This window comes from Neoarius graeffei, chromosome 1 (genome assembly GCF_027579695.1).
Source record: "Neoarius graeffei isolate fNeoGra1 chromosome 1, fNeoGra1.pri, whole genome shotgun sequence".
In the NCBI taxonomy this organism is placed as follows: Eukaryota; Metazoa; Chordata; class Actinopteri; order Siluriformes; family Ariidae; genus Neoarius; species Neoarius graeffei.
In genome coordinates, this window is record NC_083569.1 from 23132238 (window position 1) to 23149940 (window position 17703).

Below are 17703 nucleotides of genomic sequence, written 5' to 3' on the forward strand. Positions count from 1 at the left end.
TTTAAAGGAGATACGCAGAACCTTTATTTTTAAATGCATTTCTGAGTGGATAATATCTCCATCCTTGACTCTTGTTTGCTGCATAAATGGGAATATATATATATATATATATATATATATATATATATATATATATATATATATATATATATATATATATATATATATATATATCCCAGGCTTTACCTTAAATGGTCGATCTGGACTGGGGTATCAGGGATGTCGCTGGAGTGCGTCTTTTTTAAAGCGCGAGTCTAATGAAAGTGACATCAGAAAATCCCTGCCTCGCCATGTGTGATGTGCTCGGATACACTGTAAAGTTGGCAAATAAATGAAAAATTGGTTTGGATTTCTCTTTCTGCACCTGAATTGAGGAATGTGTAAAGGACATTAGACACTGGATGCTTATTAATTTGCTTAACTCTGACAAAACTGAAGTACTTGTCCTGGGACCACATGCAGCTCGAAGTAAGTTTTCTGATTCCACAGTAACTCTGGATGGCCTTTCTGTTTCTTCATGTGTAGCAGTAAAAGACCTCGGAATGATTATTCACCCCAGCCTTTCATTCGAAACTCACATTGGGAAGGAAGCGGATGTGGTTTTTTTTTTTTTTTTTTTTTTTTTTTTTTTTTTTTTGGACCTGTAGGTTGGCTTGTTGGTCTAGGGGTATGATTTTTGCTTTGGGTGCGAGAGGTCGCGGGTTCAACTCCTGGACAAGCCCAAGTTTTACCTTAAATCCTTAAATGGTCGATCTGGACCGGGGAATCAGGGATTTCACTTGGCTGAATTGCTCTTCAAGTGCTCATCTCATGAAAGTTCCATCAGAAGGTGTGATTTGCTCAAATACACTGTAAAGTTGCCGGATAAATCAAAAAATTATTTTGAAAAGTGCTTTTTTGCATCTGAATTCTGTTCCAAAAATCACTAAAAGCTCGGCCGCCATTATTAGTTCGCAGCGATTTACAGGTCGGCGGCGCTGCATGCGTGACATCGTTTGCGCCAGTCCGTTCTTTTGTTTCCACACGGACTGTATCCTATTCTCTGCAGTGGTGTGCGTTCTTGATACCGAGTCTTTTGAAAAAGACACGAAAGCTCTTCAAACTCGTCCTCAATCGTTGGCTCTTTGGATTAGGATGACATCGAACCTTTTGCCATGGAGAAAGAAGCGGACGGATTTTTTTTCCTAATTTATCCTTTGCTTTAGATAGTTTGGCTCGTTGGTCTAGGGGTATGATTCTCGCTTAGGGTGTGAGAGGTCCCGGGTTCAACTCCTGGACGAGCCCAGGCTTTACCTTAAATGGTCGATCTGGACTGGGGTATCAGGGATGTCGCTGGAGTGCGTCTTTCTTAACATGCGAGTCTAATGAAAGTGACATCAGAAAATCCTTGCCTTGCCGTGTGTGATGTGCTCGAATACACTGTAAAGTTGGCAAATAAATGAAAAATTGGTTTGGATTTCTTTTTCTGCACCTGAATTGAGGAATGTGTAAAGGACATTAGACACTGGATGCTTATTAATTTGCTTCTGCTTAACTCTGACAAAACGGAAGTACTTGTCCTGGGACCACATGCAGCTCGAAGTAAGTTTTCTGATTCCACAGTAACTCTGGATGGCCTTTCTGTTTCTTCACGTGTAGCAGTAAAAGACCTCGGAGTGATTATTCACCCCAGTCTTTCATTCCAAAATTCGAAACACACATTGGGAAGGAAGTGGATGTTTTTTTGGTTTTTTTTGAACTGTGTTTAGATTCAGTCTTGGTTGAGGAAACTCTTCACAACCATCATGGTGATGGCTCACAGAATGTGACGGATTGTGGCAGGACATCCAAACCCTCCCAAGCATCTGTAATGGGCCATGGCAATCTAGGCTCTGGGTTCCACCACTTCCTGATGAACTCGCAGTGTTCGCACCAATCCAGCTGCAGGCACATCCATGAGGGCTCACCAAGCTCAATGCCTGCTGGGACGTTCGTACCTCATCACTCACATTACGGATTTTACGCACCAGGTAATGAATAGTATGATAGTTTAATTATTGTAAATCTACTATACATCCCAATCGCATGCACATAGATAGATAGATAGATAGATAGATAGATAGATAGATAGATAGATAGATAGATAGATAGATAGATAGATAATAACCGTGGTGTGTTAAAGTCTTGCTCCTTTCTACACAAGATGGCACAGTCAATTATCTTATTGTGGGCCAAGTACTAGAATCCTGCACACACACCCCAGAGATTTAGACTTCTGTCATTATATAAATAACACTTTACACAATTATATAGGCTCGATCTGTTCTTCAGTCATACATACATAGTGCATTTATATTCACCGATCAGCCATAACATTACCACCACTGGCAGGTGAAGTGAATTACATTGATTATCTCGTTACAATGGCACCTGTCAAGAAGTGGGAAATATTAGGCAACAAGTGAACAGTCAGTTCTCGAAGCATTATTGCCAACTTAGTGACTTTTTTAAATAAAAAACAAAGCGACTAGCGACAAATCTTGTGACTTTTTGGACAAATCTTAGATACTTTAGATACTGTATTAAAATCATGTCTGGGGTGGCACGGTGGTGTAGTGGTTAGCGCTGTTGCCTCACAGCAAGAAAGTCCGGGTTCGAGCCCCATGGCTGGCGAGGGCCTTTCTGTGTGGAGTTTGCATGTTGTCCGTGTGGGGTTTCCTCCGGATGCTCCAGTTTCCCCCACAGTCCAAAGACATGCAGGTTAGGTTAACTGGTGACTCTAAATTGACCGTAGGTGTGAATGGTTGTCTGTGTCTATGTGTCAGCCTTGTGATGACCTGGCGACTTGTCCAGGGTGTACCCTGCCCTTCGCCTGTAGTCAGCTGGGATAGGCTCCAGCTTGCCTACGACCCTGTAGAAGGATAAAGCGGCTAGAGATGATGAGATGAGAAAATCATGTCTGTCACCAGCTATGAGATTACTGAGGTCTGGACCTCAGTAAATTTTTTTAGAACTAAAAAATAAATAAATAATAATAATCAGATCAAATAAAAAGTTTAAACCTAAAGACAACTGGATAAAAAGCAAACTTCTCTGATAAGATGACTGCATGCTGTCCAAAAATGTCTTCTTGCCAGCCATAGTCACGTGGTCCCCCTTGAAGTCTTTTTTTTGTTGATGTTATCAACTGTGCATTAATGGAGACTTGGGTGCAAAGTGTTTTGCATAAATTGCACATGAAAGACACCTTCAGGTCCTCAGTCTCATCCACAATATTCTCACTGATCTTCAAACTGTCCATGTGGAGCCATTCTCCCCAGCAGAAAGTGGTCTTCAGGTGATGAGAAATCATGAGCAGCACATAGTCCAAAATTATAATTGTGTAACCAGGAACTCACAAATATGTGCAGCATGATAAGAATCCTTTAGAGTTTTAGCTGCAGTCTTTTTGTTGATATCAACTGGCTCACTGATAGAGAATTGAGCAGAACTGTTTTGAAGAAACAGTGAAAACTTATAAGCAAGGAATAATACAGGCAACATGTGTCCTCAGCCCCAATATTTCAGATCAGAACTCTCTATCTTCATAAGGTAGGTCAAAGGCACCAGAGAGAATTGAACTCACCACCCCTGATTTACAAGATCAGTGCTCTGACCACTGAGCTATGGAGCCTTAAGCAAGCACCTATCTATCATAGATTCAGCCCAAAGCAGAACCTTGAAGCCCCTCTGCTGATCCTCAACGACCACTTGTCCACCAAGTCACCACTTTTCCACTGAGTGCTGGTTCTGAGCTGGTGCCTAATCTTGAGCCAGTTCTTGAAGTTTCCACAGCCAAAGAACCAGCTCTCAGCCAGGAAAACTGGTCCCAGAGTGCCACCAAATTGTTGCTGGTCTAGAACCAAGAACCGCTTACATCAGTGGCTAGGACTTGTTTTGCTGGGAAACAATCTTGAAGGTTTTTTTTTTTTTAACAACATTTAAGAGTTTGTCTCTGAGAAACAACCAAAAACTCCACGAGATGACATGAGGAAGAAACCTTGAGAGCAACCAGACTCAAAAGAACCCATCCTCATCTGGGTCACACCAGACAGTGAGATTATAAATAAGTTCCCTTCTATAACTTTGTGCCACATTGCCAAAATTTGCAACAGACCCCTTGCACTGATGTCACACTTACATTAGCAGCTGTTACTGCCCTTGTCCTGGGGGACAAGTGAACTTTGTTTATGAAGGCAAGCGACATTGAAGATGTCAGACATCTGCAGTTCAAAGAAAGCTACCATGAAAAAGCTTTACTACTGGATTGCTGGAATAAGAGAAGCAAAGGATAGATACATGCAGAAGTTAGAGTTTATTTATGGTTATGATCCGTGCAAAATTACTCAAAACGATTGGAGTAATGTCCATTCGTGGCCTAGGTTTACCTACATGGATGTTGGAATGTACCTTCTCACAGCATTTTCTCTGTTATAATAAAAAATAACTAAAAAAACCCTTATTGTTTACTGAAAGAGAAGGGCAGGAAGGATTGAGAATCCAGCAGCTGTGGTTTGTTTACACCCAATACTAAAACCTGTAGCATCCTAGCAATCACCGCAAAGATGCCTAGAAAAAGCAAGAATCGGAGACAGTTTCACTAACTCTTTTCATGCCAGCAGCCAAATCAGTTTGCCTGACCACCAATTCATTCACCAGAAGTAAACTTGCAAGCAAGTTACGTGAATGAGTACAACCTCTGTTCTATTCCAGGTTAAGCACTCGCAAAGAACGACTGAAAAACTTCTAACTCCGTGGATTGTCAGTGAATAAAATGGCAAGATTGTGGTTGCAAACTGTGACTGTATGGCAGGCCTTGGAGAGAACTTTTCTCACATGCCATCAGTGACGGACTGGGATAAAAAAATAGCCCTGGCATTTTGCCCTGTAGACCGTGGAACGCATTTGAACCAAAAAAAAAAGGGGGGGGTGTCATAATCGCAAGAGAGTGTCACAGTCACAGGCAGGCCTATGTTGAAATTAGGTCTGACAACGCCACCACACATGAAGCATTTATACATTAAGCATTTATGGACACGTGCAATGCTATACATTATGCTCAGATTAACCCATCAATTGTGACTTTAGTCCACAACCACAACATTCCAGCACAGAACTGCGCAGAATAAAAAACAAAACAGTGGGCTACACACACAAAGCACATCAGGTAACAGTGGCAGACGTCAGCCCCACGCATTAAACAACTACATTAAAATCATGGAAATCAATGCTCAACCCAGCCATAATTTTAAAAAAAAATGTCTTACCTTCATCATTTGCAATGCTCCCTCCTGCAGCATCGGTCTCCATCTCGGTTGCACTGGCTAATACACAGTCAGACCCACCACGAGCTTGTTGTGTGTTGGTTGCCACTGCCAGTTCCATGCATTCATTATCCACCATCATCACCATGTCTTGTTCATCCTCTTTTTGCTCATTTTGTTCATCCTCCTTTTGCTCATTTTGTTCTTGCTCATCATATCCCTCCTCGACAGTGTCGCCAACATCAATGCTAGCGCTGCTAGTTGAGGTTGCAGTAGATGAAAAAAAACACACCCAGTTTTGCACATTTTTCGACCCCCAACAGCAGTGCTCTCTTCAATTTTCCCTCTTTTTCTCCGCTCCCCCCTTGTGTCGTTTAGTGCCTCCTCGATTCATTTTACTAAACTATGGTAAGTATCCGACCTCTACCGTCCGTTTATCTCCTCTTCTACTTTGACCAACATCAACTTGACCACTACCACAACGCTGAAGTAGGCTACAGAATGTTGAATCTTCAACGTTCTATTTCTGTCAGTTTGGCGGGAGGCTAAATGAAATTCCCACAAGGCAGTGCTTTACTTCAGTTGTCGCAAACAAATACAAAATACAGATATATTTGTTTTATTTTAAACTGTGCACATTTTTTTTACATCGTAGGAAGAAATTTCCCAGCAAAATAAAATAGGCTAATGTAAAACCTGAAACAGATCATCATGGTGCCACTGTCACTGTAATATATGGAGTTGTAAGTGGTATAAATAGCGAACATATCTTGCTTGATATGTCAATAGGGTGGAATTTTTAAGACGACGAAGGCACGTAGTGACCGAGTAGCTGAGGGTGGGCCGCGGCAATGCGGTTGCGGGGCCACGATGGGCATTGTCGGGGCTGCGGCCCCTCTGGCATGTGCCCAAATGCCAGACCGCTCAGTCCGTCACTGTCACCAAGCACTGGGCCCTGCCACATTAGCAACTGAGGAAAAACTGGAATTAAGACACTTCATGTCTTAAAGTAACGATCAACTAATGAAGTGGCCACTTTGCATCAGGGAATATCTCATGCTCTGTCACTGTTGGTTATTTTCCAATAACAGCATGTTTTATTTCTTCCATGTTGAATTGTTACCTCTGGATGTGATTAGTGACCAGAGAAGTAACTTAAGGAAAGCTACCTCCAGTGTCAATTAATCTGCCTACTCAAAGACAGTCATATAAGAGCATAAGAAATGGTTTCATCTTCTGTATTAGTGTTTGTGTGTCCTGAATTCAAAATGGTCACATCAGTCCAAATTTAATTTGGTACTTCGTATTTTCGAAATGGTTTGATTGTACATTCTTACCATGATCTCATTTCATGTGTTCACATTACAAATTTTGAATGAAGTTGTACTGTTTTTTTTTTTGTCAAACTGATCTTTTGAATCAGATTTGAGCCACTTTTGATTTGTTTTTAATTTCACACTTTATTGCACATACTCTATATACATCACTTCTGAACCCCCTCCCACATTCATTTCTCTGGGCAAGGATGTACAGCATTTGTTTCTGGCTTTTTTTTTATTAATCTATCTCCTTTATGACTTATTTGACTATTTAAGATTCTTTGTGAAGTGCAACATGTGGATTATGCATGTAATGTTATTTCTTTTGAACTACAAGTGAACAGAGGTCTATACACACTCGGGGCACTTTTACTCCTAAAACTAGTTTTGCCTTGTCCAAATCAGAGTGTAATGCAGTACATCACATGTTTGATTCACTGACTTCAGAGTAACAACTGTACAGATGAAAGAGTCCTTATATGATTGAGTTACATAGATTAATTTATAATCTAACACTAAAATTATACTTAAATCTAAAAAGTGTTTTAAATCCATCAATTTTTTTAAATGTCTTAAATACATATGTACAATTGTTAAAATCTATACAAATATTGCATGTTATTTTAAAATAAGATTGTGTCCAAGTTTTTTTTTTTTTCCCCCCTGTGGATAATGTAAAAGAGCTGTTTGATAATTTACAGTTCATTTGTCGGTATATGCACAGGCATTTTTTGTAAAAGAAATCGTTCAGGAAACACTAAAGTTGGCTTTGATAATTAAATGCCATGCTCGTTATATCTGCATGCCAAACCCTGTGTAATAAACTAAACGTTAAGTGTGTCGAGATGACCGGACTCAAAAGCAAGACTAGCAGTTCAGCAGGTAAGAGTGATTTATTGAAAAGCAAGACAGCAAAAAAACATGCAAGAGACAATCAGTTACATGGCTGGCCTTCATGCAGTACCTTCCGAGTGATATTTGTCAGGAAACGGAATAAAAAGACACACTCAGTTAACATATTTCCACTCAAAATAAACATGAGGTGCCTGGTCAAACTGTCTTCACGTGGTGAGCAGACTGCTGGAAGCATCAGCCTGAATAAGGAGAAAATCACACACAAATCAGTGTGAGCCAGCTTGCTATCAAGTGCTATACAGCGAGTGTGGCTCCTTCAGGATCTATGTCCTCGCATGGAGCAACAATAAACAGAACACACTGATTTAAATTGCAAACATTTTATGGTTATGTTATGGTTTTGTGAGGCAGCATGGTGGTGTTGTGGTTAGCACTGTTGCCTCACAGCAAGAAGGTCCTCGGTTTGAGCCCAGCAGCTGACGAGGGTCTTTCTGTGTGGAGTTTGCATGTTGTCTGTGTGGGTTTCCTCCGGGTGCTCCGGTTTCCCCCACAGTCCAAAGACATGCAGGTTAGGCTAATTGGTAGCTCCAAATTGACCGTGAGTGTGAATGGTTGTTTGTTTCTATGTGCCTGCGATGACCTGGTGACTTGTCCAGGGTGTACCCTGCCACTCACCCATAGTCAACTGGGATAGGCTTCAGCTCACCTGCAACCTATCCCAGTTGATAATGGATGGATGGTTTTGTGATTTTTATTTCCCTTCAATACCTGTTTGCAATTCAGTTTCACTGGCAGACAAAATCAAAGTTGCATAAATTATGATAAGGTGCATCACTACTGTTGGGTGTGTTAGAAGCACACGTGTTAGCATTTGCGTGAAATGTGGCATCATAATTTTGTTTGAAGTATACATTTTTAAAATGAAGCACATAGTATAGTTTCCAGATATGAGAATTTCTCACACAGATAAATAACTATAAATTTTCCTTTTAAACAACATGTTTGTGAACAATAATGTTTGAGTGAGTAAATTTGGTGGTGGATTCAGACTTTATAGTACACACACGTACAGAACCAATCAAAGGTTTGGACACCTAATTCAATGTTTTTTCTTTATTTTTATTAAAAGATTTATTACAACACCATGTCTTAAACTAATGATGGATGTCGTTTCTCTTTACTTAGTTGAGCGGGTCTTGATATCATATGGATTAGTACAGTCGTAGAATAGGGCTATTTACTGTATTTTTATTATTTACTATTTGATCTCAATCACATTAAAAAGGCAAGAAACTCGTCCACTAATTAACTTTAGATGAAGCACGCCTGTTAATTGAAAAGCATTCCAGGTGACGACCTCATGAAGCCGGTGAAGATAACGCCAATAGTGTGCAAAGCGTCATCAAGATAAACAGTGACTACTCTGAAGAATCTAAAATATGAAACACTTTTCACTTTCTTTGTTTACCACATAATTCCATATATGTTCCATGTATTATTTCATAGTTGTGATGTCATCAGTATTGTTCTAAAATGTGGAAAATAGTCAAAATACAGAAAACCCTGTGAATGAGTAGGGTTACACAAACTTTTGACTGGTACTGTAATTACAGCATAGATTATACAGAGTACATTATTAACGCAGATACTCAGGGGTGTTCTTTAAGGGGGAACATTGAATCTGACCTGCAGTTCTTCTGCCAGTTTGAGTAGACTCTCCAGGATCATGTCACCCTCCCTGAGATCTGCAGATTCGCCTGCTTGCCAGTTTGGATTCTGACCAGTGTAATGGTGGTGGCTGAAGAAGGAATACTGGACAATAAGGGGTAAAATTGTGTTACAACGCACATCAAGGTTTCACTTTTTTTGACATCCCAACATTCCCTTCACAACACAACGTGTATCATCAAATCTTAATATGGATGCACAGGCTCAAATAATGACTGGCAATTTCTTCTGATTAGTACACAATCTGAAAAAGTTTCTCAGCACTCACAGGGTAATATCCACAATAAATGTTGGAGCCAGCTGGGTGTTGGGAGAAGTTCATGTTTGAATCCAAGGAGCCTGGGCTACAGTAGTGATACCCTGCAAAAAAAAAAAAAAAGTTATTAAATGACTTCCCATTTGGGAACACATTAACACCATCTCAGTAAAGCATTATTCTGGAAAATATTACAATACAGCTCCTATAGTCACTCTTATTTCCTCCCTACTGTACTAAACGGTGCTGACATATCAAGCTTTAAAATAGTTGTGTCAGAAACAATTGAAAGAAATCACATGCAGTATAAAGCCTGACCGATAGACTGGTTGGCCAAATTAAGGCTCTGTTAAATTATTGGTATCAACAGAAATCATGTGCATGAAGCACCTCTAATATCATTAAAAAAAATAAATATTCAGTATGAAAAAGCACATATGAGTTCAAACAAAAGCCAAAAACATACTGCCAAGCACCATATGGCATTAATCACTTGTATTTTGTTAAAAAAAAAAAAAAGAAGCAGTTTTGCAAGACATTGTAGTACTTGCTGCTTATAAGAAACACCAACACTGATGCTGAGAAACAATACACTGGGTGACATCCCAAATTGCATGCATGCAAGTGTACATCAAAATACACCATAACAGTATTTGCTTCAGAAGCATGCGATTGGGATGTATAGTAGATTTACAAGAATTAAACTATCATACTATTCATTACCTGGTGCGTAAAATCCGTAATGTGAGTGATGAGGTACGAACGTCCCAGCAGGCATTGAGCTTGGTGAGCCCTCATGGATGTGCCTGCAGCTGGATTGGTGCGAACACTGCGAGTTCATCGGGAAGTGGTGGAACCCAGAGCCTGGATTGCCATGGCCCATTACGGATGCTTGGGAGGGTTCGGATGTCCTGTCACAATCCGTCACATTCTGTGAGCCATCACCATGATTGTTGTGAAGAGCTTCCTCAACCAAGACTGAATCTAAACACAGAGACAGGGCAGATATTAATGAATAAAAAGTACTAAAAATTCAGATGATTGCTAGAGACCAAAAACTTAGCTAGCTGGCACTGTACAAGCAAGATGACTTTCCTTTTCTTATTCTCTGTCTATTGTCTCTACAAATTCCTGTAGATGACTCACTTTTTTTTCAAGGCTATGCTCCGATTAGTGAAATAGTAGTTTTAGGTGTGTCCAAACTTTTTATTGGTACTGTAGCTAGCCCTTTATCGGTGTACCATATGAAAATCTCCACACCCAAACTACCATAAATATCATTAAAAAAAATACCATAAATAAACCCAAAAATATGTTTTCAACTAGAATACTTGCGTGTGGAAGGTGATCCCTCTTGATTTGCAATATTTGTTGGCATAATGTTCATGGTGAAGCATTCATGCCCCTTTCAAGGAATTTAGTCCACTCTCTTATCTGTTATCTTATGTCTCGTGCACATTCGAGGATTTTCAAATCTTAGCCAAGTTTAAAAATGTGGGCCACAGACAGATTTAATCAATTTTTTTTTGTATTTTAATCATAAGAATGCACACACCAGATGATTCATTCAAGGTGCAAGACCACACATTTGGCAATTATACTGAAACGATGTAGATGAATAAATACGTATTTTAAACTACCAACCGTTTTTCATCGTAGCAGAGTTTTCCTTGGGTGAATTCACCATCTGATAACAGAAACACTTTGTTGACTTGCTGGTCACCTTTATCCCAGCAGCAATCTTGGCCTTGTTGCCAGGCGTGAGTCGCTTTAGTTTGACCAGAAGCTCTGGGTTTGCCCGTCTGAAGTACTCGTTGTGAAAGTGATGCCGCTGGGCCAAGGCGAAAGCTTTGCCGAGTTGCTGCTTCTCTGAGCTGTCATGATCTGGGTGCACTTTTCTGAAACCATACAGGTTTAGCTGGCGAAAGAAACTGATGATGGAAGTGGTTTTGAAGTACGCTCTCGTCTGCTCATTAGGAGAACCTAACACTTCTTCTTCAAAGGGTTCCTGATAGATGAGTATTTGTTCCCCACTGGAGTCCCAGCAGATTGAGCAAATTTGAGGATTGTTCACCAAACGCCACAACTTGCTGGGGAAATGGTTGGGGTTGATCGGGATGGTGAAGCATGTTTCTTTGACTTCCATACTAGCTGAAGAATTTGCAAGCACCTGGTGAAAACGGACAGGAGCTCAGGGTTAGTGAACTGGAGTTATTGATTTATATAGACATTTGTAAACTAACTTGATTATAACAGTTGCTCTTTAGTGTTGACTAGTTAGCAAGGCGGGGGGGGGGGGGGGGGGGGACGACATGTCACACTCTCAGAAAATAAAGTGCAGTAGTAGTCCTATTATGCATGGTCATTGGGACAGTACCCTCTAATGTGCTTATCTGTCCCATTTATATACTTCCTGGGAACGCATATGGACCTTTCTGATCCTAAGTACCACCCATAGTTACCTTGAGGCCCAATAATGAGCCCTAAGGGTACATTAGTGTAGATTGTACCTTGGGGAACAGAAATGGACTCTTACTGTAACACTATTTCTGACAGTGGAGACTTGACCAGCCTCCTTTTTGTTGTTTTTTTGTTTTGTTTTAAAATAATCAAACAAAAACAGACCCAAAGTCAGTTTGAATTACACGATCATGTGTGGCTTATTGTCTGATATCTGGAAACGTACACCTGTTATTTTGGTTCCTTTTGGAGGTTCTCTGTTCTCCCCTCTTCTCAGAACCGTTAAAACTATGCGGGAACCGTTACTCACGCGCCAGTCTCGCGTGTTTACATTCAAAAGGAGACAAGCATGCGCATTTTCTTCTCTAGCACGCGCTGTGGAAAAACATGAATATTCAATGAGCGCGCGCGTGGACTTGTCCAATCAGAGTAACAAGCGCATGCAACTTCATCCGGCCCACTGATCTCTCTGTAAAATATCTGACTATTTTCTACATTGTAGAACAATACTGAAGAGATGGAAACTATCAAATAATATATGGAACATGGATGGAATTATGTAGTAAACAGTGTAAAAAACAAACAAACAAAAAAAACCCCTCCAAAATGTTTCATATTTTAGATTCTTCAGAGTAGCCACCGTTTACCTTGACGCTTTGCACACTATTGGCATTATCTTAACCAGCTTCATGAGGTCGTCACCTGGAATGCTTTTCAATTAACAGGCAAATAATAAAAATACAGTAAACAGCCCTGCTCCACAACTGTAGTCATGCATATTATGTCAAGAACCGCTCAGCTAAGTAAAGAGAAACGACATTCATCATTACTTTAAGACATGAAGTGTGTTTTAATGAATAAAAATAAAGAAAAACTACTGAATGAGGTGTCCAAACTTTTGACTGGTACTGTATATGAATATAGAATAACAGTTACAAATCATGAAGTCTTTGAGGTAAATGATTGTATTTAGAATGCATGTGCAAGTTTGACGTCTTTTTGTCGTGAGTTAAAGGGCAGAGGAGTGAAACATGATATGGTTTCACTTTCTCTCTCTGCTTCGCCAGACTATTGACCAGTTCGAGTCCGATGGCTGTGATAACTGAGTCTTACTGCAAGTGAAGGGGAACCGGGAGATGGTTTATGATGCACAAGCTCCTTTTTTGATGGGTATGCAGCATTCCTTTGGATTTTTTCCCTCTAATAAATCCTTTTTACTTATTAACTAAACAACCAACGAATTAACTTATTTATTTTTGAATAAATAAGGCTGCGTTCTGTGTGTTTTCCTTACAGTGTCATTGCAATGATGAGTCCTGAAGACAGCTGGGTGGCCAAGTGGCAAAGAATAGGTGTAATTTATACACTTCACTATAATTCAGTCATTCATTTATATATGAAATAAAGTCAATATTTGGTGTGAGATGACCCTTTGCTTAAAAAAAAATAGTAGTCTGAGGTACAATGAGTTTTATGCGGAAATGAGCTGTAGGTTTTACTGAGCATCTTACAGAACCAGCCACAGTTCTTCTGGACACTTTGACTGTCACACTCGCTTCTTCATTTTGCACCAAAACCCAGCAGCCTTCATAACGTTTTCTTTTTTAATCTGAAAAGTGCTCTTATGTAATATGCTGTTCAAACATTTTGTTTTTTTCTGTAACATTTAATTTTGTGCTGGAAAATGAATGTTTGGGACTCTAAAATGTTTTTGTACTCACTCGATAATGTAGAAATCATAAAATAAAAATCTATAACAAAGTTTGTATGAAAAAAATAGGGTGCCTAAGACTTTTGCACAGTCCTGTGTATATATAAATAAAATATTACTGCATTTGTGAATCTGTTATTTTCTTTCACAGGAAATTTCAAAAGCAGGTGTCTATCCAGCCATCCATTATCTGTGGCCGCTTTATCCTGTTCTACAGGGTCGCAGGCAAGCTGGAGTCTATCCCAGCTCACCATAAGCTGGAACATTTACTGGAAGATTACAGTAACTGGCAAACACACCGCCTAGTGGCTAGTGTTAGTAATTACCAGTCAGACACACTGCCGAGTTAAGAATGTCTTAGCGTTAAGAGGCTTTTGAGAAACCCAGCCCTGATCAGTATGAAGGTAAAGAAGAAGGAATGAGAATAGACAGTCATGCGATTAGTGTGTGTCGTGTTAGTAGACTATTAAAACTTAAAAAAATACAAATCACTCAGTTAGTACAAGGTGACTTACTACGAAGGAGAAGATTAAATCGCTGATAGCCGCTGATGAATTGCTGATAATCGCTGGAAACTCGCGGTTACTCGCTGTGAAGGTTTGTGTCGCTCTGAAGCTCTGTGTGGATGTGTGGCTCTTACTATATAGCTGCAGATTTTGAAACATAACTAATTAAACTGTTTTCATTTAAACTAATCAAACTGTCTTCTTTTAAACTAATTGAACTAATGAAATTGTCTGAATCATGTGACCTGGGTTTTCCCCTAAACTTTAGGGGAAAACCCAGGTCATGTGACCAGGTGACATCAGCTCCCTGAGAGAGAGAGAGAGAGAGAGAGAGAGAGAGAGAGAGCATCCTGATCGCTCTGTGTTGCTCAGTAGCCCATTCAGTGTTCTGTGTGGGCGGCTTTATATCTTCTCTCCCGGACCGAGAGCTCATAGGCTCGTCAGAGTGAAGCCATCTGGCCGCCATCTTACCCCTCACATCGCGTGGATTTGGTTTGTGTGTTAAACCGTCATATCCGATCAAACTGGGCCCAAGACAAGTTTCTCCTGACCCCCATCCCCATTACCTCCTCTTATTTTCTCAACTTTACCCCCATTCCTTACATATCTTTATAGCGCTCCCCTTTTCTTTTCCATTTCAGTCTCTGGTCATTTTATGAACAGCTCTTTTACTACTATAATTATTTTTACAGACATTATTTCAGTTTATCTTTTTCTTTTGTGTAGTTCTTCCTTCCTTTCTATCTGTTTATTTAAATACCAACACAAAGGCTATCCTTCCTTTCTGTTTAGGACAGCTGTTGAAACAGGAATATTTTCTCATGTTATTTGCCATTTTCACTTCATTCTTACAGTCAGGTTTTAACAGTATTTATTGGTCACAAGCTGCATGAATATTGTTACAGTGAATTATGTGACTTTGCAGCTTTGCTGAGATTTCGTCCATATAGTGTTCCAATGCTCTCCCAACTGAGCTGCTTTACCTGAAAATCAGTAACGTATGAGGCAAAAATCAGACGCTTGGTCCAGGAGCAAGGTGAATCCCATTTTATCTGATGACCACGTTCGTAGAACAAGCCCGACCATGCCACCATCAGAGCTCTGTTCTAATGCTCCCTGAGCCACCATGTTGCACCCAATGCACACATTTCTTTAACTGCATGGACCAAAATTCACAGCCATGACCCATTTTCATCTTTAACAAAAGTTATTTCTTTGTCCATCATTCAAAGTGGGCAAAAGCTTTTAAAGGTTCCACCAAGAATTGGACTCGGATGACTGGATTCAAAGGCCAGAGTGCTAACCGTTACACCATGGAACCAAGTTATGCTCCACTTTTAATTTTTAGAAGATGAATACAGACCCGGGGCATTGCTAGACATAAAGCTCTATTGGGTCACAGCCCCCCCATATCAAAGGTTTATGGTAGTTATTGATTTTCACCCTGGCAAGACTGCATAGTTTTTGTAGCTTATATAAATGCTAGTATGCACTGACTTTTGAGTGCTACGGGATTCTGTAGATTAGAACTAACTAACTACTTTTGACAATGCAGTGAACTTACTGAAGGTTGACAGCCGTAAATCAAATGCATACAGCATCAACAACTAGCATCACTGTTGCCAGCTGACCGAGCATAGATCAATGATGATAATATTAACATACAGCTAGATCATCTTACCTCCCTCCACCTTATCCACATCTCTCCTTACTGCTTCTCTCCCTGCCTCTGTTTTGGATGAAGAATTTCCTGATGTCCATCTGCAGAGGTACAACCCCGATTCCAAAAAAGTTGGGACAAAGTACAAATTGTAAATAAAAACGGAATGCAATGATGTGGAAGTTTCAAAATTCCATATTTTATTCAGAATAGAACATAGATGACGTATCAAATGTTTAAACTGAGAAAATGTATCATTTAAAGAGAAAAATTAGGTGATTTTAAATTTCATGACAACAACACATCTCAAAAAAGTTGGGACAAGGCCATGTTTACCACTGTGAGACATCTCCTTTTCTCTTTACAACAGTCTGTAAACATCTGGGGACTGAGGAGACAAGTTGCTCAAGTTTAGGGATAGGAATGTTAACCCATTCTTGTCTAATGTAGGATTCTAGTTGCTCAAGTGTATTAGGTCTTTTTTGTCATCTCTTCCGTTTTATGATGAGCCAAATGTTTTCTATGGGTGAAAGATCTGGACTGCAGGCTGGCCAGTTCAGTACCCGGACCCTTCTTCTACGCAGCCATGATACTGTAATTGATGCAGTATGTGGTTTGGCATTGTCATGTTGGAAAATGCAAGGTCTTCCCTGAAAGAGACGTCGTCTGGATGGGAGCATATGTTGCTCTAGAACCTGGATATACCTTTCAGCATTGATGGTGTCTTTCCAGATGTGTAAGCTGCCCATACCACACGCACTAATGCAACCCCATACCATCAGAGATGCAGGCTTCTGAACTGAGCTCTGATAACTTGGGTCGTCCTTCTCCTCTTTAGTCCGAATGACACGCTGTCCCTGATTTCCATAAAGAACTTCAAATTTTGATTCATCTGACCACAGAACAGTTTTCCACTTTGCCACAGTCCATTTTAAATGAGCCTTGGCCCAGAGAAGACGTCTGCGCTTCTGGATCATGTTTACATACGGCTGCTTCTTTGAACTATAGAGTTTTAGCTGGCAACGGCAGATGGCACGGTGAATTGTGTTCACAGATAATGTTCTCTGGAAATATTCCTGAGCCCATTTTGTGATTTCCAATACAGAAGCATGCCTGTATGTGATGCAGTGCCGTCTAAGGGCCCGAAGATCACGGGCCCTTAGTATGGTTTTCCGGCCTTGACCCTTACGCACAGAGATTCTTCCAGATTCTCTGAATCTTTTGATGATATTATGCACTGTAGATGATGATATGTTCAAACTCTTTGCAATTTTACACTGTTGAACTCCTTTCTGATATTGCTCCACTATTTGTCGGCGCAAAATTAGGGGGATTGGTGATCCTCTTCCCATCTTTACTTCTGAGAGCCACTGCCACTCCAAGATGCTCTTTTTATACCCAGTCATGTTAATGCTGGGCTGCCAACTCTCACGCAATGAGCATGAGACACACACATTTGATTGTCTTCACACACTCACACACCATACCTCCGATTACTCACGCTAGAAAAAAATCTATTTTATCTATCTGATCTAGGCTACCCATTGCGTCGCGCCAACCACTTGTGATCGATCAATTACGCCTTACGTTGGCTAAACAGGCAAAGAGGTGTTCCCTTCTGTACACACTCCCCTATGGTAGGTGGCACATCTAATGATGCTGCACTCGCCGGAAGTTGGATAATTGCCTACCGTCAATTTAGAGGAAGAGGAGAGAGAAGAAGGTATCCGAGTTGAAGACGAGTGTCTCAGACAGGTTTGTACATATGCACGCCAATGTGTGGTGTTACTGGCGTAATTATGAACTTATATAAAGTTTCTTAATTGTTTTAGCCTATAAGTGTTGTGAAAATATTTAATGCCATATTGAGAGCTGTGTACTAGGCATGCTAAATCATTATAGGCCTACTGCCATGCCACAGCCTCT

At 40.3% G+C, this 17703-nt stretch overlaps 2 non-coding genes across 2 annotated transcripts; one reads left to right on the forward strand and one right to left on the reverse strand.

The window, feature by feature from the left end:
- Positions 1 to 1212: 1212 nt before the first annotated feature.
- On the forward strand, positions 1213 to 1284 carry trnap-agg (transfer RNA proline (anticodon AGG)). Its single transcript has one exon. It is a non-coding gene; the product is annotated as a tRNA-Pro (tRNA).
- Positions 1285 to 3579: 2295 nt separating this feature from the next.
- Positions 3580 to 3652, reverse strand: trnat-ugu (transfer RNA threonine (anticodon UGU)). The gene has a single exon. It is a non-coding gene; the product is annotated as a tRNA-Thr (tRNA).
- Positions 3653 to 17703: the final 14051 nt, after the last annotated feature.